Genomic DNA, 25,383 nt, shown 5'->3' with positions numbered 1-25,383 from the left:
AGGGAGAGTTAGCCTCTTTAAAGGGACAGTTCGCCGCTCTAAAGGGACAGTTGGGCGCTTTAAAGGGACAGGTCGCCGCTTTAAAGGGACAGTTCGCCGCTCTAAAGGGACAGTTCGCCGCTGTAAAGGGACAGTTCTCCGCTTTAAAGGGACAGTTCGCCGCTTTAAAGGGACAGTTCACCGCTTTAAAGGGACAGTTCGTCTCTTTAAAGGGACAGTTCGTCTCTTTAAAGGGACAGTTCGCCTCTTTAAAGGGACAGTTCGTCTCTTTAAAGGGACAGTTTGCCGCTTTAAAGGGACAGTTCGCTGCTCTAAAGGGACAGTTCTCCGATTTAAAGGGACAGTTCGCCTCCTTAAAGGGACAGTTCTCCGCTTTAAAGGGACAGTTCCCCTCTTTAAAGGGACAGTTCTCCGCTTTAAAGGGACAGTTAGCCGCTTTAAAGGGGCAGTTCGCTGATCTAAAGGGACAGTTCGCCGCTTTAAAGGGAGAGTTAGCCTCTTTAAAGGGACAGTTCGCCGCTCTAAAGGGACAGTTGGCCGCTTTAAAGGGACAGTTCGCCGCTCTAAAGGGACAGTTCGCCGCTCTAAAGGGACAGTTCGCCTCTCTAAAGGGATAGTTTGCCTCTTTAAAGGGACAGTTCGCCGCTCTAAAGGGACAGTTCGCCTCTTTAAAGGGATAGTTTGCCTCTTTAAAGGGACAGTTCGCCTCTTTAAAGGGACAGTTCGCCGCTTTAAAGGGAGAGTGAGCCTCTTTAAAGGGACAGTTCGCCGCTCTAAAGGGACAGTTGGCCGCTTTAAAGGGACAGTTCGCCGCTCTAAAGGGACAGTTCGCCGCTCTAAAGGGACAGTTCGCCGCTCTAAAGGGACAGTTCGCCTCTTTAAAGGGATAGTTTGCCTCTTTAAAGGGACAGTTCGCCTCTTTAAAGGTACAGTTCGCCGCTTTAAAGGGAGCGTTAGCCTCTTTAAAGGGACAGTTCGCCTCTTTAAAGGGAGAGTTAGCCTCTTTAAAGGGACAGTTCGCCGCTCTAAAGGGACAGTTGGCCGCTTTAAAGGGACAGTTCGCCGCTCTAAAGGGACAGTTCGCCGCTTTAAAGGGACAGTTTGCCTCTTTAAAGGGACAGTTCGCTGCTCTAAAGGGACAGTTCTCCGCTTTAAAGGGACAGTTCGCCGCTTTAAAGGGACAGTTCGCCGCTTTAAAGGGACAGTTCGCCGCTTTAAAGGGCCAGTTCGCCGCTTTAAAGGGACAGTTCGCCGCTTTAAAGGGACAGTTCGCCGCTCTAAAGGGACAGTTCGCCTCTTTAAAGGGACAGTTCGCCGCTTTAAAGGGCCAGTTCACCACTCTAAAGGGACAGTTCGCCGCTTTAAAGGGACAGTTCGCCGCTCTAAAGGGAGAGTTAGCCTCTTTAAAGGGATAGTTCGCCGCTCTAAAGGGACAGTTCGCCGCTCTAAAGGGACAGTTCGCCGCTCTAAAGGGACAGTTCGCCGCTCTAAAGGGACAGTTCGCCGCTTTAAAGGGACAGTTCGCCGCTTTAAAGGCAGAGTTAGCCTCTTTAAAGGGACAGTTCGCCGCTCTAAAGGGACAGTTCGCCGCTCTAAAGGGACAGTTCGCCGCTTTAAAGGGACAGTTCGCCGCTTTAAAGGGAGAGTTAGCCTCTTTAAAGGGACAGTTCGCCGCTCTAAAGGGACAGTTCGCCGCTCTAAAGGGACAGTTCGCCGCTTTAAAGGGACAGTTCGCCGCTTTAAAGGGAGAGTTAGCCTCTTTAAAGGGACAGTTCGCCGCTCTAAAGGGACAGTTCGCCGCTTTAAAGGGACAGTTCCCCTCTTTAAAGGGCCAGTTCGCCGCTTTAAAGGGCCAGTTCACCGCTTTAAAGGGCCAGTTCGCCGCTTTAAAGGGCCAGTTCGCCGCTTTAAAGGGACAGTTCGCCGCTTTAAAGGGACAGTTCGCCGCTTTAAAGGGAGAGTTAGCCTCTTTAAAGGGACAGTTCGCCGCTCTAAAGGGACAGTTGGGCGCTTTAAAGGGACAGGTCGCCGCTTTAAAGGGACAGTTCGCCGCTCTAAAGGGACAGTTCGCCGCTGTAAAGGGACAGTTCTCCGCTTTAAAGGGACAGTTCGCCGCTTTAAAGGGACAGTTCACCGCTTTAAAGGGACAGTTCGTCTCTTTAAAGGGACAGTTCGTCTCTTTAAAGGGACAGTTCGCCTCTTTAAAGGGACAGTTCGTCTCTTTAAAGGGACAGTTTGCCGCTTTAAAGGGACAGTTCGCTGCTCTAAAGGGACAGTTCTCCGATTTAAAGGGACAGTTCGCCTCTTTAAAGGGACAGTTCTCCGCTTTAAAGGGACAGTTCCCCTCTTTAAAGGGACAGTTCTCCGCTTTAAAGGGACAGTTAGCCGCTTTAAAGGGGCAGTTCGCTGATCTAAAGGGACAGTTCGCCGCTTTAAAGGGAGAGTTAGCCTCTTTAAAGGGACAGTTCGCCGCTCTAAAGGGACAGTTGGCCGCTTTAAAGGGACAGTTCGCCGCTCTAAAGGGACAGTTCGCCGCTCTAAAGGGACAGTTCGCCTCTCTAAAGGGATAGTTTGCCTCTTTAAAGGGACAGTTCGCCGCTCTAAAGGGACAGTTCGCCTCTCTAAAGGGACAGTTCGCCTCTTTAAAGGGATAGTTTGCCTCTTTAAAGGGACAGTTCGCCTCTTTAAAGGGAGAGTTAGCCTCTTTAAAGGGACAGTTCGCCGCTCTAAAGGGACAGTTGGCCGCTCTAAAGGGACAGTTCACCGCTCTAAAGGGACAGTTCGCCGCTTTAAAGGGAGAGTTAGCCTCTTTAAAGGGACAGTTCGCCTCTTTAAAGGGAGAGTTAGCCTCTTTAAAGGGACAGTTCGCCGCTCTAAAGGGACAGTTGGCCGCTTTAAAGGGACAGTTCGCCTCTTTAAAGGGACAGTTCGCCGCTTTAAAGGGAGAGTTAGCCTCTTTAAAGGGACAGTTCGCCGCTCTAAAGGGACAGTTGGCCGCTTTAAAGGGACAGTTCGCCGCTCTAAAGGGACAGTTCGCCGCTCTAAAGGGACAGTTCGCCGCTCTAAAGGGACAGTTCGCCTCTTTAAAGGGATAGTTTGCCTCTTTAAAGGGACAGTTCGCCTCTTTAAAGGTACAGTTCGCCGCTTTAAAGGGAGCGTTCGCCGCTTTAAAGGGACAGTTAGCCGCTTTAAAGGGGCAGTTCGCTGATCTAAAGGGACAGTTCGCCGCTTTAAAGGGAGAGTTAGCCTCTTTAAAGGGACAGTTCGCCGCTCTAAAGGGACAGTTGGCCGCTTTAAAGGGACAGTTCGCCGCTCTAAAGGGACAGTTCGCCGCTCTAAAGGGACAGTTCGCCTCTCTAAAGGGATAGTTTGCCTCTTTAAAGGGACAGTTCGCCGCTCTAAAGGGACAGTTCGCCTCTCTAAAGGGACAGTTCGCCTCTTTAAAGGGATAGTTTGCCTCTTTAAAGGGACAGTTCGCCTCTTTAAAGGGAGAGTTAGCCTCTTTAAAGGGACAGTTCGCCGCTCTAAAGGGACAGTTGGCCGCTCTAAAGGGACAGTTCACCGCTCTAAAGGGACAGTTCGCCGCTTTAAAGGGAGAGTTAGCCTCTTTAAAGGGACAGTTCGCCTCTTTAAAGGGAGAGTTAGCCTCTTTAAAGGGACAGTTCGCCGCTCTAAAGGGACAGTTGGCCGCTTTAAAGGGACAGTTCGCCTCTTTAAAGGGACAGTTCGCCGCTTTAAAGGGAGAGTTAGCCTCTTTAAAGGGACAGTTCGCCGCTCTAAAGGGACAGTTGGCCGCTTTAAAGGGACAGTTCGCCGCTCTAAAGGGACAGTTCGCCGCTCTAAAGGGACAGTTCGCCGCTCTAAAGGGACAGTTCGCCTCTTTAAAGGGATAGTTTGCCTCTTTAAAGGGACAGTTCGCCTCTTTAAAGGTACAGTTCGCCGCTTTAAAGGGAGCGTTCGCCGCTTTAAAGGGACAGTTTGCCTCTTTAAAGGGACAGTTCGCTGCTCTAAAGGGACAGTTCCCCTCTTTAAAGGGCCAGTTCGCCGCTTTAAAGGGCCAGTTCACCGCTTTAAAGGGCCAGTTCGCCGCTTTAAAGGGCCAGTTCGCCGCTTTAAAGGGCCAGTTCGCCGCTTTAAAGGGACAGTTCGCCGCTTTAAAGGGAGAGTTAGCCTCTTTAAAGGGACAGTTCGCCGCTCTAAAGGGACAGTTGGGCGCTTTAAAGGGACAGGTCGCCGCTTTAAAGGGACAGTTCGCCGCTCTAAAGGGACAGTTCGCCGCTGTAAAGGGACAGTTCTCCGCTTTAAAGGGACAGTTCGCCGCTTTAAAGGGACAGTTCACCGCTTTAAAGGGACAGTTCGTCTCTTTAAAGGGACAGTTCGTCTCTTTAAAGGGACAGTTCGCCTCTTTAAAGGGACAGTTCGTCTCTTTAAAGGGACAGTTTGCCGCTTTAAAGGGACAGTTCGCTGCTCTAAAGGGACAGTTCTCCGATTTAAAGGGACAGTTCGCCTCTTTAAAGGGACAGTTCTCCGCTTTAAAGGGACAGTTCCCCTCTTTAAAGGGACAGTTCTCCGCTTTAAAGGGACAGTTAGCAGCTTTAAAGGGGCAGTTCGCTGATCTAAAGGGACAGTTCGCCGCTTTAAAGGGAGAGTTAGCCTCTTTAAAGGGACAGTTCGCCGCTCTAAAGGGACAGTTGGCCTCTTTAAAGGGACAGTTCGCCGCTCTAAAGGGACAGTTCGCCGCTCTAAAGGGACAGTTCGCCTCTCTAAAGGGATAGTTTGCCTCTTTAAAGGGACAGTTCGCCGCTCTAAAGGGACAGTTCGCCTCTCTAAAGGGACAGTTCGCCTCTTTAAAGGGATAGTTTGCCTCTTTAAAGGGACAGTTCGCCTCTTTAAAGGGAGAGTTAGCCTCTTTAAAGGGACAGTTCGCCGCTCTAAAGGGACAGTTGGCCGCTCTAAAGGGACAGTTCACCGCTCTAAAGGGACAGTTCGCCGCTTTAAAGGGAGAGTTAGCCTCTTTAAAGGGACAGTTCGCCTCTTTAAAGGGAGAGTTAGCCTCTTTAAAGGGACAGTTCGCCGCTCTAAAGGGACAGTTGGCCGCTTTAAAGGGACAGTTCGCCTCTTTAAAGGGACAGTTCGCCGCTTTAAAGGGAGAGTTAGCCTCTTTAAAGGGACAGTTCGCCGCTCTAAAGGGACAGTTGGCCGCTTTAAAGGGACAGTTCGCCGCTCTAAAGGGACAGTTCGCCGCTCTAAAGGGACAGTTCGCCGCTCTAAAGGGACAGTTCGCCTCTTTAAAGGGATAGTTTGCCTCTTTAAAGGGACAGTTCGCCTCTTTAAAGGTACAGTTCGCCGCTTTAAAGGGAGCGTTCGCCGCTTTAAAGGGACAGTTTGCCTCTTTAAAGGGACAGTTCGCTGCTCTAAAGGGACAGTTCCCCTCTTTAAAGGGCCAGTTCGCCGCTTTAAAGGGCCAGTTCACCGCTTTAAAGGGCCAGTTCGCCGCTTTAAAGGGCCAGTTCGCCGCTTTAAAGGGCCAGTTCGCCGCTTTAAAGGGACAGTTCGCCGCTTTAAAGGGAGAGTTAGCCTCTTTAAAGGGACAGTTCGCCGCTCTAAAGGGACAGTTGGGCGCTTTAAAGGGACAGGTCGCCGCTTTAAAGGGACAGTTCGCCGCTCTAAAGGGACAGTTCGCCGCTGTAAAGGGACAGTTCTCCGCTTTAAAGGGACAGTTCGCCGCTTTAAAGGGACAGTTCACCGCTTTAAAGGGACAGTTCGTCTCTTTAAAGGGACAGTTCGTCTCTTTAAAGGGACAGTTCGCCTCTTTAAAGGGACAGTTCGTCTCTTTAAAGGGACAGTTTGCCGCTTTAAAGGGACAGTTCGCTGCTCTAAAGGGACAGTTCTCCGATTTAAAGGGACAGTTCGCCTCTTTAAAGGGACAGTTCTCCGCTTTAAAGGGACAGTTCGCCGCTTTAAAGGGGCAGTTCGCCTCTTTAAAGGGACAGTTCGCCGCTCTAAAGGGACAGTTCGCCTCTTTAAAGGGACAGTTCTCCGCTTTAAAGGGACAGTTAGCAGCTTTAAAGGGGCAGTTCGCCTCTTTAAAGGGCCAGTTCACCGCTCTAAAGGGACAGTTCGCCTCTTTAAAGGGACAGTTCTCCGCTTTAAAGGGACAGTTAGCAGCTTTAAAGGGGCAGTTCGCTGATCTAAAGGGACAGTTCGCCGCTTTAAAGGGAGAGTTAGCCTCTTTAAAGGGACAGTTCGCCGCTCTAAAGGGACAGTTGGCCTCTTTAAAGGGACAGTTCGCCGCTCTAAAGGGACAGTTCGCCGCTCTAAAGGGACAGTTCGCCTCTCTAAAGGGATAGTTTGCCTCTTTAAAGGGACAGTTCGCCGCTCTAAAGGGACAGTTCGCCTCTCTAAAGGGACAGTTCGCCTCTTTAAAGGGATAGTTTGCCTCTTTAAAGGGACAGTTCGCCTCTTTAAAGGGAGAGTTAGCCTCTTTAAAGGGACAGTTCGCCGCTCTAAAGGGACAGTTGGCCGCTCTAAAGGGACAGTTCGCCGCTCTAAAGGGACAGTTCGCCGCTCTAAAGTGACAGTTCGCCTCTTTAAAGGGATAGTTTGCCTCTTTAAAGGGACAGTTCGCCTCTTTAAAGGGACAGTTGGCCGCTTTAAAGGGACAGTTCGCCGCTTTAAAGGGAGAGTTAGCCTCTTTAAAGGGACAGTTCGCCTCTTTAAAGGGAGAGTTAGCCTCTTTAAAGGGACAGTTCGCCGCTCTAAAGGGACAGTTGGCCGCTTTAAAGGGACAGTTCGCTGCTCTAAAGGGACAGCTCTCCGCTTTAAAGGGACAGTTCGCCGCTTTAAAGGGACAGTTCGCCGCTTTAAAGGGACAGTTCGCCGCTTTAAAGGGACAGTTCGCCGCTTTAAAGGGAGAGTTAGCCTCTTTAAAGGGACAGTTCGCCGCTCTAAAGGGACAGTTCGCTGCTCTAAAGGGACAGTTCGCCGCTTTAAAGGGACAGTTCGCCGCTTTAAAGGGAGAGTTAGCCTCTTTAAAGGGACAGTTCGCCGCTCTAAAGGGACAGTTCGCCGCTTTAAAGGGACAGTTCCCCTCTTTAAAGGGCCAGTTCGCCGCTTTAAAGGGCCAGTTCACCGCTTTAAAGGGCCAGTTCGCCGCTTTAAAGGGACAGTTCGCCGCTTTAAAGGGACAGTTCGCCGCTTTAAAGGGCCAGTTCGCCGCTTTAAAGGGACAGTTCGCCGCTTTAAAGGGACAGTTGGCCGCTTTAAAGGGACAGTTCGCCGCTCTAAAGGGAGAGTTAGCCTCTTTAAAGGGACAGTTCGCCGCTTTAAAGGGCCAGTTCGCCGCTCTAAAGGGACAGTTCGCCGCTTTAAAGGGACAGTTCGCCGCTCTAAAGGGAGAGTTAGCCTCTTTAAAGGGACAGTTCGCCGCTCTAAAGGGACAGTTCGCCGCTTTAAAGGGACAGTTCGCCGCTCTAAAGGGACAGTTCGCCGCTCTAAAGGGACAGTTCGCCGCTTTAAAGGGACAGTTCGCCGCTTTAAAGGGAGAGTTAGCCTCTTTAAAGGGACAGTTCGCCGCTCTAAAGGGACAGTTGGGCGCTTTAAAGGGACAGGTCGCCGCTTTAAAGGGACAGGTCGCCGCTTTAAAGGGACAGTTCGCCGCTCTAAAGGGACAGTTCGCCGCTTTAAAGGGACAGTTCGCCGCTCTAAAGGGACAGTTCGCCGCTTTAAAGGGACAGTTCTCCGCTTTAAAGGGACAGTTCGCCGCTTTAAAGGGACAGTTCACCGCTTTAAAGGGACAGTTCGTCTCTTTAAAGGGACAGTTCGTCTCTTTAAAGGGACAGTTCGTCTCTTTAAAGAGACAGTTCGTCTCTTTAAAGGGACAGTTCGCCGCTGTAAAGGGACAGTTCTCCGCTCTAAAGGGACAGTTCGTCTCTTTAAAGGGACAGTTCGCCGCTGTAAAGGGACAGTTCGTCTCTTTAAAGGGACAGTTCGCCGCTGTAAAGGGACAGTTCTCCGCTGTAAATGGACAGTTCGCCGCTTTAAAGGGACAGTTCGCCTCTTTAAAGGGACAGTTCGCCTCTTTAAAGGGACAGTTCGCCTCTTTAAAGGGAGAGTTAGCCTCTTTAAAGGGACAGTTCGCCTCTTTAAAGGGACAGTTCGCCGCTCTAAAGGGACAGTTCGTCTCTTTAAAGGGACAGTTCGCCGCTGTAAAGGGACAGTTCTCCGCTTTAAATGGACAGTTCGCCGCTTTAAAGGGACAGTTCGCCGCTTTAAAGGGACAGTTCGCTGCTTTAAAGGGACAGTTCGCCTCTTTAAAGGGACAGTTCCCCTCTTTAAAGGGACAGTTCGCTGCTTTAAAGGGCCAGTTCACCACTCTAAAGGGACAGTTCGCCGCTTTAAAGGGACAGTTCGCCGCTCTAAAGGGAGAGTTAGCCTCTTTAAAGGGATAGTTCGCCGCTCTAAAGGGACAGTTCGCCGCTCTAAAGGGACAGTTCGCCGCTCTAAAGGGACAGTTCGCCGCTCTAAAGGGACAGTTCGCCGCTTTAAAGGGACAGTTCGCCGCTTTAAAGGGAGAGTTAGCCTCTTTAAAGGGACAGTTCGCCGCTCTAAAGGGACAGTTCGCCGCTCTAAAGGGACAGTTCGCCGCTTTAAAGGGACAGTTCGCCGCTTTAAAGGGAGAGTTAGCCTCTTTAAAGGGACAGTTCGCCGCTCTAAAGGGACAGTTCGCCGCTTTAAAGGGACAGTTCCCCTCTTTAAAGGGCCAGTTCGCCGCTTTAAAGGGCCAGTTCACCGCTTTAAAGGGCCAGTTCGCCGCTTTAAAGGGCCAGTTCGCCGCTTTAAAGGGACAGTTCGCCGCTTTAAAGGGAGAGTTAGCCTCTTTAAAGGGACAGTTCGCCGCTTTAAAGGGAGAGTTAGCCTCTTTAAAGGGACAGTTCGCCGCTCTAAAGGGACAGTTGGGCGCTTTAAAGGGACAGGTCGCCGCTTTAAAGGGACAGTTCGCCGCTCTAAAGGGACAGTTCGCCGCTGTAAAGGGACAGTTCTCCGCTTTAAAGGGACAGTTCGCCGCTTTAAAGGGACAGTTCACCGCTTTAAAGGGACAGTTCGTCTCTTTAAAGGGACAGTTCGTCTCTTTAAAGGGACAGTTCGCCTCTTTAAAGGGACAGTTCGTCTCTTTAAAGGGACAGTTTGCCGCTTTAAAGGGACAGTTCGCTGCTCTAAAGGGACAGTTCTCCGATTTAAAGGGACAGTTCGCCTCTTTAAAGGGACAGTTCTCCGCTTTAAAGGGACAGTTCCCCTCTTTAAAGGGACAGTTCTCCGCTTTAAAGGGACAGTTAGCCGCTTTAAAGGGGCAGTTCGCTGATCTAAAGGGACAGTTCGCCGCTTTAAAGGGAGAGTTAGCCTCTTTAAAGGGACAGTTCGCCGCTCTAAAGGGACAGTTGGCCGCTTTAAAGGGACAGTTCGCCGCTCTAAAGGGACAGTTCGCCGCTCTAAAGGGACAGTTCGCCTCTCTAAAGGGATAGTTTGCCTCTTTAAAGGGACAGTTCGCCGCTCTAAAGGGCCAGTTCGCCTCTCTAAAGGGACAGTTCGCCTCTTTAAAGGGATAGTTTGCCTCTTTAAAAGGACAGTTCGCCTCTTTAAAGGGAGAGTTAGCCTCTTTAAAGGGACAGTTCGCCGCTCTAAAGGGACAGTTGGCCGCTCTAAAGGGACAGTTCGCCGCTCTAAAGGGACAGTTCGCCGCTCTAAAGTGACAGTTCGCCTCTTTAAAGGGATAGTTTGCCTCTTTAAAGGGACAGTTCGCCTCTTTAAAGGGACAGTTCGCCGCTTTAAAGGGAGAGTTAGCCTCTTTAAAGGGATAGTTCGCCGCTCTAAAGGGACAGTTGGCCGCTTTAAAGGGACAGTTCGCCGCTCTAAAGGGACAGTTCGCCTCTTTAAAGGGAGAGTTAGCCTCTTTAAAGGGACAGTTCGCCGCTCTAAAGGGACAGTTGGCCGCTTTAAAGGGACAGTTCGCCGCTCTAAAGGGACAGTTTGCCTCTTTAAAGGGACAGTTCGCTGCTCTAAAGGGACAGTTCTCCGCTTTAAAGGGACAGTTCGCCGCTTTAAAGGGACAGTTCGCCGCTTTAAAGGGACAGTTCGCCGCTTTAAAGGGCCAGTTCACCACTCTAAAGGGACAGTTCGCCGCTTTAAAGGGACAGTTCGCCGCTTTAAAGGGACAGTTCGCCGCTTTAAAGGGACAGTTAGCCGCTCTAAAGGGAGAGTTAGCCTCTTTAAAGGGACAGTTCGCCGCTCTAAAGGGACAGTTCGCCGCTCTAAAGGGACAGTTCGCCGCTTTAAAGGGACAGTTCGCCGCTTTAAAGGGAGAGTTAGCCTCTTTAAAGGGACAGTTCGCCGCTCTAAAGGGACAGTTCGCCGCTCTAAAGGGACAGTTCGCCGCTTTAAAGGGACAGTTCGCCGCTTTAAAGGGAGAGTTAGCCTCTTTAAAGGGACAGTTCGCCGCTCTAAAGGGACAGTTCGCCGCTCTAAAGGGACAGTTCGCCGCTTTAAAGGGACAGTTCGCCGCTTTAAAGGGAGAGTTAGCCTCTTTAAAGGGACAGTTCGCCGCTCTAAAGGGACAGTTCGCTGCTCTAAAGGGACAGTTCGCCGCTTTAAAGGGACAGTTCGCCGCTTTAAAGGGAGAGTTAGCCTCTTTAAAGGGACAGTTCGCCTCTCTAAAGGGACAGTTCGCCGCTTTAAAGGGACAGTTCCCCTCTTTAAAGGGCCAGTTCGCCGCTTTAAAGGGCCAGTTCACCGCTTTAAAGGGCCAGTTCGCCGCTTTAAAGGGCCAGTTCGCCGCTTTAAAGGGACAGTTCGCCGCTTTAAAGGGCCAGTTCGCCGCTTTAAAGGGACAGTTCGCCGCTTTAAAGGGACAGTTGGCCGCTTTAAAGGGACAGTTCGCCGCTCTAAAGGGAGAGTTAGCCTCTTTAAAGGGACAGTTCGCCGCTTTAAAGGGCCAGTTCGCCGCTCTAAAGGGACAGTTCGCCGCTTTAAAGGGCCAGTTCGCCGCTCTAAAGGGACAGTTCGCCGCTCTAAAGGGAGAGTTAGCCTCTTTAAAGGGACAGTTCGCCGCTCTAAAGGGACAGTTCGCCGCTCTAAAGGGACAGTTCGCCGCTTTAAAGGGACAGTTCGCCGCTTTAAAGGGAGAGTTAGCCTCTTTAAAGGGACAGTTCGCCGCTCTAAAGGGACAGTTGGGCGCTTTAAAGGGACAGGTCGCCGCTTTAAAGGGACAGTTCGCCGCTCTAAAGGGACAGTTCGCCGCTTTAAAGGGACAGTTCGCCGCTCTAAAGGGACAGTTCGCCGCTTTAAAGGGACAGTTCTCCGCTTTAAAGGGACAGTTCGCCGCTTTAAAGGGACAGTTCACCGCTTTAAAGGGACAGTTCGTCTCTTTAAAGGGACAGTTCGTCTCTTTAAAGGGACAGTTCGTCTCTTTAAAGAGACAGTTCGTCTCTTTAAAGGGACAGTTCGCCGCTGTAAAGGGACAGTTCTCCGCTCTAAAGGGACAGTTCGTCTCTTTAAAGGGACAGTTCGCCGCTGTAAAGGGACAGTTCGTCTCTTTAAAGGGACAGTTCGCCGCTGTAAAGGGACAGTTCTCCGCTTTAAATGGACAGTTCGCCGCTTTAAAGGGACAGTTCGCCTCTTTAAAGGGACAGTTCGCCTCTTTAAAGGGACAGTTCGCCTCTTTAAAGGGAGAGTTAGCCTCTTTAAAGGGACAGTTCGCCTCTTTAAAGGGACAGTTCGCCGCTCTAAAGGGACAGTTCGTCTCTTTAAAGGGACAGTTCGCCGCTGTAAAGGGACAGTTCTCCGCTTTAAATGGACAGTTCGCCGCTTTAAAGGGACAGTTCGCCGCTTTAAAGGGACAGTTCGCTGCTTTAAAGGGACAGTTCGCCTCTTTAAAGGGACAGTTCGCCGCTTTAAAGGGACAGTTCGCCGCTTTAAAGGGACAGTTTGCCTCTTTAAAGGGACAGTTCGCCTCTTTAAAGGGACAGTTCGCCTCTTTAAAGGGCCAGTTCGCCGCTTTAAAGGGACAGTTCGTCTATTTAAAGGGACAGTTCACCTCTTTAAAGGGACAGTTTGCCTCTTTAAAGGGACAGTTCGCCTCTTTAAAGGGACAGTTCGCCTCTTTAAAGGGCCAGTTCGCTGATCTAAAGGGACAGTTCGCCGCTCTAAAGGGACAGTTCGCCTCCTTAAAGGGACAGTTCGCCTCTTTAAAGGGCCAGTTCGCCGCTTTAAAGGGACAGTTCGCCTCTTTAAAGGGCCAGTTCGCCGCTTTAAAGGGACAGTTCGCCGCTTTAAAGGTACAGAACGCCTCTTTAAAGGGACAGTTCGCTGCTCTAAAGGGACAGTTCGCCGCTTTAAAGGGACAGTTCGCCTCTTTAAAAGGACAGTTCGCCGCTTTAAAGGGCCAGTTCGCCTCTTTAAAAGGACAGTTCGCCGCTTTAAAGGGACAGTTCGCCGCTTTAAAGGGAGAGTTCGCCGCTCTAAAGGGAGAGTTAGCCTCTTTAAAGGGACAGTTCGCCGCTTTAAAGGGCCAGTTCGCCGCTCTAAAGGGAGAGTTCGCCGCTCTAAAGGGAGAGTTAGCCTCTTTAAAGGGACAGTTCGCCGCTTTAAAGGGCCAGTTCGCCGCTCTAAAGGGACAGTTCGCCGCTTTAAAGGGACAGTTCGCCGCTTTAAAGGGACAGTTCGCCGCTCTAAAGGGACAGTTCGCCGCTTTAAAGGGCCAGTTCGCCTCTTTAAAAGGACAGTTCGCCGCTTTAAAGGGACAGTTCGCCGCTTTAAAGGGACAGTTCGCCGCTTTAAAGGGAGAGTTAGCCTCTTTAAAGGGACAGTTCGCCGCTCTAAAGGGACAGTTGGGCGCTTTAAAGGGACAGGTCGCCGCTTTAAAGGGACAGTTCGCCGCTTTAAAGGGACAGTTCGCCGCTTTAAAGGGACAGTTCACCGCTTTAAAGGGACAGTTCGTCTCTTTAAAGGGACAGTTCGCCTCTTTAAAGGGACAGTTCGGCTCTTTAAAGGGACAGTTCGCCTCTTTAAAGGGACAGTTCGTCTCTTTAAAGGGACAGTTTGCCGCTTTAAAGGGACAGTTCGCCGCTTTAAAGGGACAGTTCTCCGCTTTAAAGGGACAGTTCGCCGCTTTAAAGGGACAGTTCTCCGCTTTAAAGGGACAGTTCTCCGCTTTAAAGGGACAGTTCGTCTCTTTAAAGGGACAGTTCGCCGCTCTAAAGGGACAGTTCGCCGCTCTAAAGGGACAGTTCGTCTCTTTAAAGGGACAGTTCGCCGCTCTAAAGGGACAGTTCGTCTCTTTAAAGGGACAGTTCGTCTCTTTAAAGGGACAGTTCTCCGCTTTAAAGGGACAGTTCTCCGCTTTAAAGGGACAGTTCACCGCTTTAAAGGGACAGTTCGCCGCTTTAAATGGACAGTTCGCCGCTTTAAAGGGACAGTTCGTCTCTTTAAAGGGACAGGTCGCCGCTTTAAAGGGACAGTTCGCCGCTTTAAAGGGACAGTTCGCCGCTCTAAAGGGACAGTTCGCCGCTTTAAAGGGACAGTTCGTCTCTTTAAAGGGACAGTTCTCCGCTTTAAAGGGACAGTTCTCCGCTTTAAAGGGACAGTTCACCGCTTTAAAGGGACAGTTCGCCGCTTTAAATGGACAGTTCGCCGCTTTAAAGGGACAGTTCGCCTCTTTAAAGGGACAGTTCGCCGCTTTAAAGGGACAGTTCTCCGCTTTAAAGGGACAGTTCGTCTCTTTAAAGGGACAGTTCTCCTCTTTAAAGGGACAGTTCTCCTCTTTAAAGGGACAGTTCGCCGCTTTAAAGGGACAGTTCGCTGCTTTAAAGGGACAGTTCGCCTCTTTAAAGGGACAGTTCGCTGCTTTAAAGGGACAGTTCGCCTCTTTAAAGGGACAGTTCGCCGCTTTAAAGGGACAGTTCGCCGCTTTAAAGGGACAGTTCGCTGCTTTAAAGGGACAGTTCGCCGCTTTAAAGGGACAGTTCGTCTCTTTAAAGGGACAGTTCGCCGCTTTAAAGGGACAGTTCGTCTCTTTAAAGGGACAGTTCGCCGCTTTAAAGGGACAGTTCATCTCTTTAAAGGGACAGTTCGCCTCTTTAAAGGGACAGTTCGCCTCCTTAAAGGGACAGTTCGCCGCTTTAAAGGGACAGTTCGCCTCTTTAAAGGGACAGTTCGCCTCTTTAAAGGGACAGTTCGCCTCTTTAAAGGGACAGTTCACCGCTTTAAAGGGACAGTTCGCCTCTTTAAAGGGACAGTTCGCCTCTTTAAAGGGACAGTTCGCCTCTTTAAAGGGACAGTTCGCCTCCTTAAAGGGACAGTTCGCCGCTTTAAAGGGACAGTTCGCCTCTTTAAAGGGACAGTTCGCCTCTTTAAAGGGACAGTTCGCCTCTTTAAAGGGACAGTTCGCCGCTTTAAAGGGACAGTTCGCCGCTTTAAAGGGACAGTTCGCCTCCTTAAAGGGACAGTTCGCCGCTTTAAAGGGACAGTTCGCCTCTTTAAAGGGACAGTTCGCCTCTTTAAAGGGACAGTTCGCCTCTTTAAAGGGACAGTTCGCCTCCTTAAAGGGACAGTTCGCCTCTTTAAAGGGACAGTTCGCCTCTTTAAAGGGACAGTTCGCCTCCTTAAAGGGACAGTTCGCCGCTTTAAAGGGACAGTTCGCCTCTTTAAAGGGACAGTTCGCCTCTTTAAAGGGACAGTTCGCCTCTTTAAAGGGACAGTTCGCCGCTTTAAAGGGACAGTTCGCCGCTTTAAAGGGACAGTTCGCCTCCTTAAAGGGACAGTTCGCCGCTTTAAAGGGACAGTTCGCCTCTTTAAAGGGACAGTTCGCCTCTTTAAAGGGACAGTTCGCCTCTTTAAAGGGACAGTTCGCCGCTTTAAAGGGACAGTTCGCCTCTTTAAAGGGCCAGTTCGCCGCTTTAAAGGGACAGTTCGCCGCTTTAAAGGTACAGAACGCCTCTTTAAAGGGACAGTTTGCTGCTCTAAAGGGACAGTTCGCCTCTTTAAAGGGACAGTTCGCCTCTTTAAAGGGACAGTTCGCCTCCTTAAAGGGACAGTTCGCCTCTTTAAAGGGACAGTTCGCCTCCTTAAAGGGACAGTTCGCCTCTTTAAAGGGCCAGTTCGCCGCTTTAATGGGACAGTTCGCCTCTTTAAAGGGACAGTTCGCCTCTTTAAAGGGACAGTTCGCCTCTTTAAAGGGACAGTTCTCCTCTTTAAAGGGACAGTTCGCCTCTTTAAAGGGACAGTACGCCTCTTTAAAGGGACAGTTCGCCGCTTTAAAGATACAGAACGCCTCTTTAAAGGGACAGTTTGCCGCTTTAAAGGGACAATTCTCCGATTTAAAGGGACGGTTCGCCGCTTTAAAGGGACAGTTCGCCTCTTTAAAGGGACAGTTCGCCTCTTTAAAGGGACAGTTCGCCTCTTTAAAGGGACAGTACGCCTCTTTAAAGGGACAGTTTGCTGCTCTAAAGGGACAGTTCGCCTCTTTAAAGGGACAGTTCGCCTCTTTAAAGGGACAGTTCGCTTCTCTAAAGGGACAGTTCGCCTCTTTAAAGGGACAGTTCGCCTCTTTAAAGGGACAGTTCGCCTCTTTAAAGGGACAGTACGCCTCTTTAAAGGGACAGTTTGCCGCTTTAAAGGGACGGTTCGCCGCTTTAAAGGGACAGTTCACCTCTTTAAAGGGACAGTTCGCCGCTTTAAAGGGACAGTTCGCCGCTTTAAAGGTACAGTTCGCCGCTTTAAAGATACAGAACGCCTCTTTAAAGGGACAGTTCGCCGCTTTAAAGGGACAGTTCGCCGCTTTAAAGGTACAGTTCGCCGCTTTAAAGATACAGAACGCCTCTTTAAAGGGACAGTTCGCCGCTTTAAAGGGACAGTTCACCGCTTTAAAGGGACAGTTCAACGCTTTAAAGGGACAGTTCGCAGCTTTAAAGATACAGAACGCCTCTTTAAAGGGACAGTTCGCCGCTTTAAAGGGACAGTTCGCCGCTTTAAAGGGACAGTTCGCAGCTTTAAAGGTACAGAACGCCTCTTTAAAGCGATAGTTCGCCTCTTTAAAGGGACACTTCACCGCTTTAAAGGGACAGTTCGCCTCTTTAAAGGGACAGTTCGCCGCTTTAAAGGGACAGTTCGCCTCTTTAAAGGGAAAGTTCAGACTTAATAAGGATTGTTCCAGGCATCTGCATCTGGATTAAAACTCATGGTTATAGGAGAGAAATATAAGACATTTTTGCCTAAATGCTTCATTTAATGAACTAAACCACCTCAAATACTTAATTTTATCAACTAAACCACTTGAAATGCTTAATTTTCTGAACTAAACCACCTGAAATGCTTCATTTCATGAATTAGACCACCTGAAATGCTTCATTTCATCAACTAAACCACCTCAAATGTTTCATTTCATGGATTAAACCACCTCAAGTACTTCATTTTATCAACTAAACCACCTGAAATGCCTAATTTTATCAACTAAACCACCTGAAATGCTTAATTTTCGGAACTAAACCACCTGAAATGCTTCATTTCATGAATTAGACCACCTGAAATGTTTTATTTCATTAACTAAACCACCTCAAATACCTCATTTTAATCAACTAAACCACCTCAAGGACTTCATTTTATCAACTAAACCACCTGAAATGCTTAATTTTATGAACTAAACCACCTGAAATGCCTAATTCTATCAGCTCAACCACCTGAAATGCTTCATTTTCTGAACTAAACCACCTGAAATGCTTCATTTCATGAACTAGACCACCTGAAATGCTTCATTTCATCAACTACACCACCTCAAATGTTTCATCTTCATGGATTAAACCACCTCAAGTACTTCATTTTATCAACTAAACCACCTGAAATGCCTAATTTTATCAACTAAACCACCTGAAATGCTTCATTTTCTGAACTAAACCACCTGAAATGCTTCATTTTCTGAAGTAAACCACCTGAAATGCTTCATTTCATGAACTAGACCACCTGAAATGCTTCATTTCATCAACTAAACCACCTTAAAGGTTTCATTTTCATGGATTAAACCACCTCAAGTACTTCATTTTACATCTACAAAGTGTCTTCAGAAGACCTGTCTCATTGAAAAATCCATTGAAAAGCACTTAACGAACCAAAAATGCCAAAAAATGCCCTGTTTTGGAGGCCTCATAACTCTGTCATACGACATCACAGAGACCTCATTCAAAGTTTATATGTGACAGCAGACTCTCAACTTTATAGGGTTTTTTCCAGGCATCTGCATCAGGATTAAAACTCATGGTTATAGGAGAGAAAAAGAAGACACTTTTGCCTAAATGCCAGAAACTGCCCTATTTTGGAGTTGCCATAACTCAGCCATCCGACATCGCAGAGACCTCATTCAAAGTTTATATGTGACAGAAGACTCTCGACTTTAACTAAACTAAAAAAATATTTGTATTGGGTGGGCAGTAGATTGGCACCCATCAAAATTTCTTCAGAAATTTTCTAGTTATTTATTTACTTTTTTTATTTTTTTTCCCTTGTCCTGTCCAGCATTATGGCAGCAGAATTGTAATCTGAATACCGTTTATGCTAAACACATTTGCTATGCCAAGGGAAGCTTTATGCATGTAAAGCTCCCCTTGATGCCCATCAACTCCTCATTTTTATTTATTTTTGTTACAATATTTAACATGATATGATAACAGTGCCGAACCGGACCGGGGGACAGAGAGAGAGGGAGAGCGAAGAAGAGAAAAAAGGAACAGAAACATGAAGAGACAAACATAAAAAACAATGAAAAATCCGACAACCAGCTGCTACACCTGTAAAAACAAAACTGAAGACGATTCACGGCTTTTGTGGGGAATCCAACCTGAGAGGCACCAGGAGCACCTGTAAGCAGACAAGCAGAGAACAAACACACAAACAAACAAACAAGCAGAGAACAAACACACAAACTAAAAAAGCACAAGCAGCAGCAATCTCATATAATACAGATACAAACTGTGGATACAGATGACCTTAAACCACAGGACAGCACAACAACTGCTTAGTGAGCATGCTACTGGGCTAATGAATGTGTGAGTGTGTGTGTGTGTGAGTGTGTGTGTGTGTGTGTGCATGAACATGCAATACACGTAGATGGTCCCACATAATAACCATCCTTAAATATCAGTGTATAGGGCCACAATCTCCCCCCCAGCAATCAGAAGGCCGAGAGGGCCCCCAGACCCAGGCCACCAACAGCCCCCAAGGAGCACAGAACCCGGGAAGCCCATCATAGGGACAACCACGCATCCCCCCAGAAGACAGCAGAGGAAGCTCCCGGACAGAGCCCCCACAAGCATCGGGCAGATACAGTAATAAAACGAATAAAACGATAAAGTAAAATAAACTCCTTTTGGTTTAATTGAATATATTTTATCAGTATTCATAATCAATATTTTACTTACATTTATATCCTTTTTAGTCTCTTATGTTCAATCTAGTTTTAAAATTTTCTGCTATTCTGTTTCTCTGTTTTGCCAGTTTATCTATTAATTACTTATGACACATTTATATTCTTTGGGTTGTGAATAAAGTATTTAACCCATGTATTTTATCCAATTTTGTCAATTCCATTCTTCTGGTGTTTTCATTTTTATTTAATTTTATGTTAATATCATATCCATTATTAGCCTTTTTAATTAAAACGTCCAGTGTTCTAGTTTCCCCAATACTGTCAGTGAGGGTTAAAACAGCGCTTTTAGAGAACGTCATTCTGTTTATATTTGTGTGGGTGTGTGTGACATTTACTTTTATTGAGCAAATCTTGTGAAAACATTTTGTTAACATCCCAGCTGTTATGTGAGGAAAAGCAGAGCACCCCCTGGACAGTCCATCCTATGCTGATCCTACATTGTCACTGATGACATGATCTTCCTCCATGGTCAGAGGAGCTTGGCTGATATAAAGAAGGCGAAGTCTCATATTTTCTTTGTTTCTAGTTGATTATATAAATATGTGCTTTGCTAAATGAATGTACTCCCTTTGCAAATATAATATTCAGATTCTATGTATGTGAGAGAGATCATTTCTCAATTTTCCATGAAATCCAAACAGAAAGGCAACATATTCCTGTGCGACTGCATATCGACACCTTTCAACCCCTCTCTGACACACCCTCACCAAATACCAAACATCAGACTGACTCAGCAAATGCTCTTATCAAACCTTTTAGATGATACAGAATTCTCTGTTATTGTGTGGTTCGTGTGGGATCTTATTTGCATTTTCTTGTTCATTCAAGTTCTTACATGTTAAAATAAAGTGGAAACCTGATTGCAAAACTTTACCTTGGAAGTAGGACTGTCAGGGGAGGTGAGGAGGGTGAAGGGAGGACACGGATGCGGACTTCAAAAATAAAGGCTTGGTTTATTAAAGCAAAAAAACAAAGTATCAACATAAAGCGCGGCTGAGCCGGAACCACAAACGTAGCTTAAACTAACAAAAGGACATGGCATGGAATAAAAAAATAAATACTTAACTTTAGAAAACAATGAACAATCGAGGAACATGGTGTAAACGGGTATCATGGCATGGGTGACAAACAAAGATCCGGCCACAAGACAGGGGAGAAAGGAGACTGAATAGGGAGTGAGAGTGATTGGAGAGTGAGTGCAGCTGAGGGAACAAACACAGGTGAAGTGAGTGAAACTAATGAACTGGTAAGTGAAGGGAAACTAAAACATGGCAAAACTAAAAACTAAACATGGACTAAGAACCAAAAACGTGACCTAAAACATGAAACTAAAAACAAGAGTCCATGGGCGTGACAAAGGACAAAATCTCCCGAAACGGTAGCATGAACGCATGAAGTCAGTTGCCTTGGGGTTGTTTTAATTCAAATTCAAAATTCAAAAATACTTTATTTATCCCAGAGGGAAATTAAATGTTGATGTAGCTCAATTAAATCAAGGAGTTATTATAGATGCTGATGGCTGTGGGCAGGAAAGGTTTCCTGTAGCGGTCCGTTTTGCATCCAAACTGAAGAAGCCTTTGACTGAAGAGACTCTGTTTTCTGATAACAGTCTCATGGAGAGGATGTTCAGGGTTGTCCATAATTCTCTTGATTTTATGCAAAATCCTTCTTTGCATTATTGTCTCCAGAGGTTCCACAGTCGTCCCCAGAACAGAACCAGCCTTCCTTATCAGGTTGTTGAGTCTTTTTAGGTCCCTGGTTCTGATGCTGCTGCCCCAACAGATGACGCAAGAGGAAATGACGCTCTCAACAACAGACTTGTAGAAGATCTGCAACATCTTGTTGCAAACCTTGAAGGACCTTAGCTTCCTCAAGAAGTACAGTCTGCTCTGTCCTTTCTTGTAGATTGCTTCACTGTTGTGTCTCCAGTCCAGTCTGTTGTCCACATGAACACCAAGGTATTTATATTCCTCAACCACCTCCACTTCTTCTCCCATGATGGAAACAGAGTTTGATCTGACCCTGTTTCTCCTGAAATCTACAATCATCTCCTTTGTTTTGTTAACATTCAAGATGAGATGATTGTTTATGCAATATACGCAAGAGTGAACCTGAAATGAAAAGACTGATTTCAACGTTAAGACAATAAAGTAAAATAAACTCCTTTTGGTTTAATTGAATATATTTTATCAGTATTCATAATCAATATTTTACTTACATTTATATCCTTTTTAGTCTCTTATGTTCAATCTAGTTTTAAAATTTTCTGCTATTCTGTTTCTCTGTTTTGCCAGTTTATCTATTAATTACTTATGACACATTTATATTCTTTGGGTTGTGAATAAAGTATTTAACCCATGTATTTTATCCAATTTTGTCCATTCCATTCTTCTGGTGTTTTCATTTTTATTTAATTTTATGTTAATATCATATCCATTATTAGCCTTTTTAATTAAAACGTCCAGTGTTCTAGTTTCCCCAATACTGTCAGTGAGGGTTAAAACAGCGCTTTTAGAGAACGTCATTCTGTTTATATTTGTGTGGGTGTGTGTGACATTTGCTTTTATTGAGCAAATCTTGTGAAAACATTTTGTTAACATCCCAGCTGTTATGTGAGGAAAAGCAGAGCACCCCCTGGACAGTCCATCCTATGCTGATCCTACATTGTCACTGATGACATGATCTTCCTCCATGGTCAGAGGAGCTTGGCTGATATAAAGAAGGCGAAGTCTCATATTTTCTTTGTTTCTAGTTGATTATATAAATATGTGCTTTGCTAAATGAATGTACTCGCTTTGCAAATATAATATTCAGATTCTATGTATGCGAGAGAGATCATTTCTCAATTTTCCATGAAATCCAAACAGAAAGGCAACATATTCCTGTGCGACTGCATATCGACACCTTTCAACCCCTCTCTGACACACCCTCACCAAATACCAAACATCAGACTGACTCAGCAAATGCTCTTATCAAACCTTTTAGATGATACAGAATTCTCTGTTATTGTGTGGTTCGTGTGGGATCTTATTTGCATTTTCTTGTTCATTCAAGTTCTTACATGTTAAAATAAAGTGGAAACCTGATTGCAAAACTTTACCTTGGAAGTAGGACTGTCAGGGGAGGTGAGGAGGGTGAAGGGAGGACACGGATGCGGACTTCAAAAATAAAGGCTTGGTTTATTAAAGCAAAAAAACAAAGTATCAACATAAAGCGCGGCTGAGCCGGAATCACAAACGTAGCTTAAACTAACAAAAGGACATGGCATGGAATAAAAAAATAAATACTTAACTTTAGAAAACAATGAACAATCGAGGAACATGGTGTAAACGGGTATCATGGCATGGGTGACAAACAAAGATCCGGCCACAAGACAGGGGAGAAAGGAGACTGAATAGGGAGTGAGAGTGATTGGAGAGTGAGTGCAGCTGAGGGAACAAACACAGGTGAAGTGAGTGAAACTAATGAACTGGTAAGTGAAGGGAAACTAAAACATGGCAAAACTAAAAACTAAACATGGACTAAGAACCAAAAACATGACCTAAAACATGAAACTAAAAACAAGAGTCCATGGGCGTGACAAAGGACAAAATCTCCTGAAACTGTAGCATGAACGCATGAAGTCAGTTGCCTTGGGGTTGTTTTATGCAATATACGCAGGAGTGAACCTGAAATGAAAAGACTGATTTCAACGTTAAGACGATAAAGTAAAATGAACTCCTTTTGGTTTCATTGAATATATTTTATCAGTATTCATAATCAATATTGCCCCAGTGCCCCTGGGCAAGTGCCTTAACCTTAACTTTAACAAAAATCTTTACTTTTTTTGGGGGCTTTTTATGCCTTTAATGATAGGACCGTTGGAGAGAGACAGGAAGCAGGGGGCAGAGAGAGGGGGAACAACATGCAGCACAGGGCCGTCCAGTGCGGGACTCGAAACTTTAACACGAACCTTTACTTTAACACGAACCTTTACTGTGAACTGTGATGAACTTCAGAAATGATTCGATCGGTAGCATCAGTTGTAAATCTGAGACTCTATTACGGCTGTGAAAAAGGGAACTTTGGATTCCTGCTGATCCAGACCCAGTTTGTGTTTCACCTTTGACTAAAGTTGTGTTCAGAGATTTAAAGAATTGACTTAAAAACCTCTTTTATTCAGCTTTGGCAACATTCCTGACACAGGTTACTTCAGGAGTTTGTCCATTTGGAAACACTTTGAAAAGAAAAGGGAAGCCTGGGTTTCCGTGTTTTTGTGATATTTGGGAATGTTTAGTTCATTCCTGAATAATGCTGAGACCAAATGGGATGTTAGAGCAGTGTGAGGTTCAGAAACATTACATCCATCAAATGTCACCGAGTTGAAACCCTTGAAATTCCCAAATATCAGACACTTTTCAGGGAGCCTTTAAACCCAAAATACTACCAGAAAGTGTCCTTTTGGAAACCGCTGGGATGGGAAACCAAAGCCAAAGATTTCCTGAATGTTTATGTTTATAAGTAAAGAGTGACGGTAGAACAAAATCTGTTCTAATGGTGTGTTTTATAAACTCTCCTTCATGAGGTTCTGGGGTTCAGAACCCAGTTTATCCACAGAGTGATTCATCTAGTCCAGAAAGAAGAGAATAACTGACGAGTCGGGCAGCGAATGAAAGCTCAGACCAAACTTCTCCGAGTGTAAAGAGACGCTTCTTCATCCAGGTGAGTGGAAGGAAACACGGGTCCTGCAGCACAAAACGCTATTAGAGCCCTGCCAGCCCCCACAAACTACAGAGAAACAAACTACTGAGAAAAATAAGCAAACTACTGAGAAACAAACTACAGAGAAACAAACTACTGAGAAAAATAAGCAAACTATAGAGAAACAAACTACTGAGAAACAAACTATTGGGAAGCAAACTACAGAGAAGCAAACTACAGAGAAGCAAACTACAGAGAAGCAAACTACTGAGAAGCAAACTACTGAGAAACAAACTATTGGGAAGCAAACTACTGAGAAGCAAACTACAGAGAAGCAAACTACTGAGAAGCAAAACTACTGAGAAACAAACTACTGAGAAGCAAACTATAGAGAAGCAAACTACTGAGAAGCAAAACTACTGAGAAACAAACTACTGAGAAGAAAAACTATTGGGAAGCAAACTACTGAGAAGCAAACTACTGAGAAGACAACTACTGAGAGGCAAACTACTGAGAAGAAAAACTACTGAGAAGCAAACTACTGAGAAGAAAAACTACTGAGAAGCAAACTACTGAGAAGCAAAACTACTGAGAAACAAACTACTGAGAAGCAAACTATAGAGAAGCAAACTACTGAGAAGCAAAACTACTGAGAAACAAACTACTGAGAAGAAAAACTATTGGGAAGCAAACTACTGAGAAGCAAACTACTGAGAAGACAACTACTGAGAGGCAAACTACTGAGAAGACAACTATTGAGAGGCAAACTACTGAGAAGAAAAACTACTGAGAAGCAAACTACTGAGAAGAAAAACTACTGAGAAGCAAACTACTGAGAAGCAAAACTACTGAGAAGACAACTACTGAGAAACAAACTACTGAGAGGCAAACTACTGAGAAGAAAAACTACTGAGAAGCAAACTACTGAGAAGAAAAACTATTGGGAAGCAAACTACTGAGAAGCAAACTACTGAGAAGACAACTACTGAGAAACAAACTACTGAGAGGCAAACTACTGAGAAGAAAAACTACTGAGAAGCAAACTACTGAGAAGAAAAACTACTGAGAAGCAAACTACTGAGAAGAAAAACTACTGAGAAGCAAACTACTGAGAAGACAACTACTGAGAAACAAACTACTGAGAGGCAAACTACTGAGAAGAAAAACTACTGAGAAGCAAACTACTGAGAAGAAAAACTACTGAGAAGCAAACTACTGAGAAGACAACTACTGAGAAGCAAACTACTGAGAGGCAAACTACTGAGAAGAAAAACTACTGAGAAGCAAACTACTGAGAAGAAAAACTACTGAGAAGCAAACTACTGAGAAGAAAAACTACTGAGAAACAAACTATTGGGAAGCAAACTACTGGGAAGCAAACTACTGAGAAACAAACTACTGAGAGGCAAACTACTGAGAAGAAAAACTACTGAGAAGCAAACTACTGAGAAGCAAACTACTGAGAAGAAAAACTACTGAGAAGCAAACTACTGAGAAGAAAACTACTGAGAAGCAAACTACTGAGAAGCAAACTACTGAGAAGAAAAACTACTGAGAAGCAAACTACTGAGAAGACAACTACTGAGAAACAAACTACTGAGAGGCAAACTACTGAGAAGAAAAACTACTGAGAAGCAAACTACTGAGAAGCAAACTACTGAGAAGAAAAACTACTGAGAAGCAAACTACTGAGAAGACAACTACTGAGAAACAAACTACTGAGAGCCAAACTACTGAGAAGAAAAACTACTGAGAAGCAAACTACTGAGAAGACAACTACTGAGAAACAAACTACTGAGAGGCAAACTACTGAGAAGAAAAACTACTGAGAAGCAAACTACTGAGAAGACAACTACTGAGAAGCAAACTACTGAGAGGCAAACTATTGGGAAGCAAACTACTGGGAAGCAAACTACTGAGAAACAAACTATTGGGAAGCAAACTACTGGGAAGCAAACTACTGAGAAACAAACTACTGAGAGGCAAAACTACTGAGAAGAAAAACTACTGAGAAGCAAACTACTGAGAGGCAAACTACTGAGAAGAAAAACTACTGAGAAGCAAACTACTGAGAAGACAACTACTGAGAAACAAACTACTGAGAGGCAAACTACTGAGAAGAAAAACTACTGAGAAGCAAACTACTGAGAGGCAAACTACTGAGAAGCAAAACTACTGAGAAACAAACTACTGAGAAGCAAACTACTGAGAAGACAACTACTGAGAAGCAAACTACT

Source organism: Odontesthes bonariensis, chromosome 21 (genome assembly GCF_027942865.1).
Source record: "Odontesthes bonariensis isolate fOdoBon6 chromosome 21, fOdoBon6.hap1, whole genome shotgun sequence".
NCBI classification, from domain to species: Eukaryota; Metazoa; Chordata; class Actinopteri; order Atheriniformes; family Atherinopsidae; genus Odontesthes; species Odontesthes bonariensis.
The sequence above is the reverse complement of the archived record's forward strand: the minus strand, read 5'-3'. Positions refer to the sequence as shown.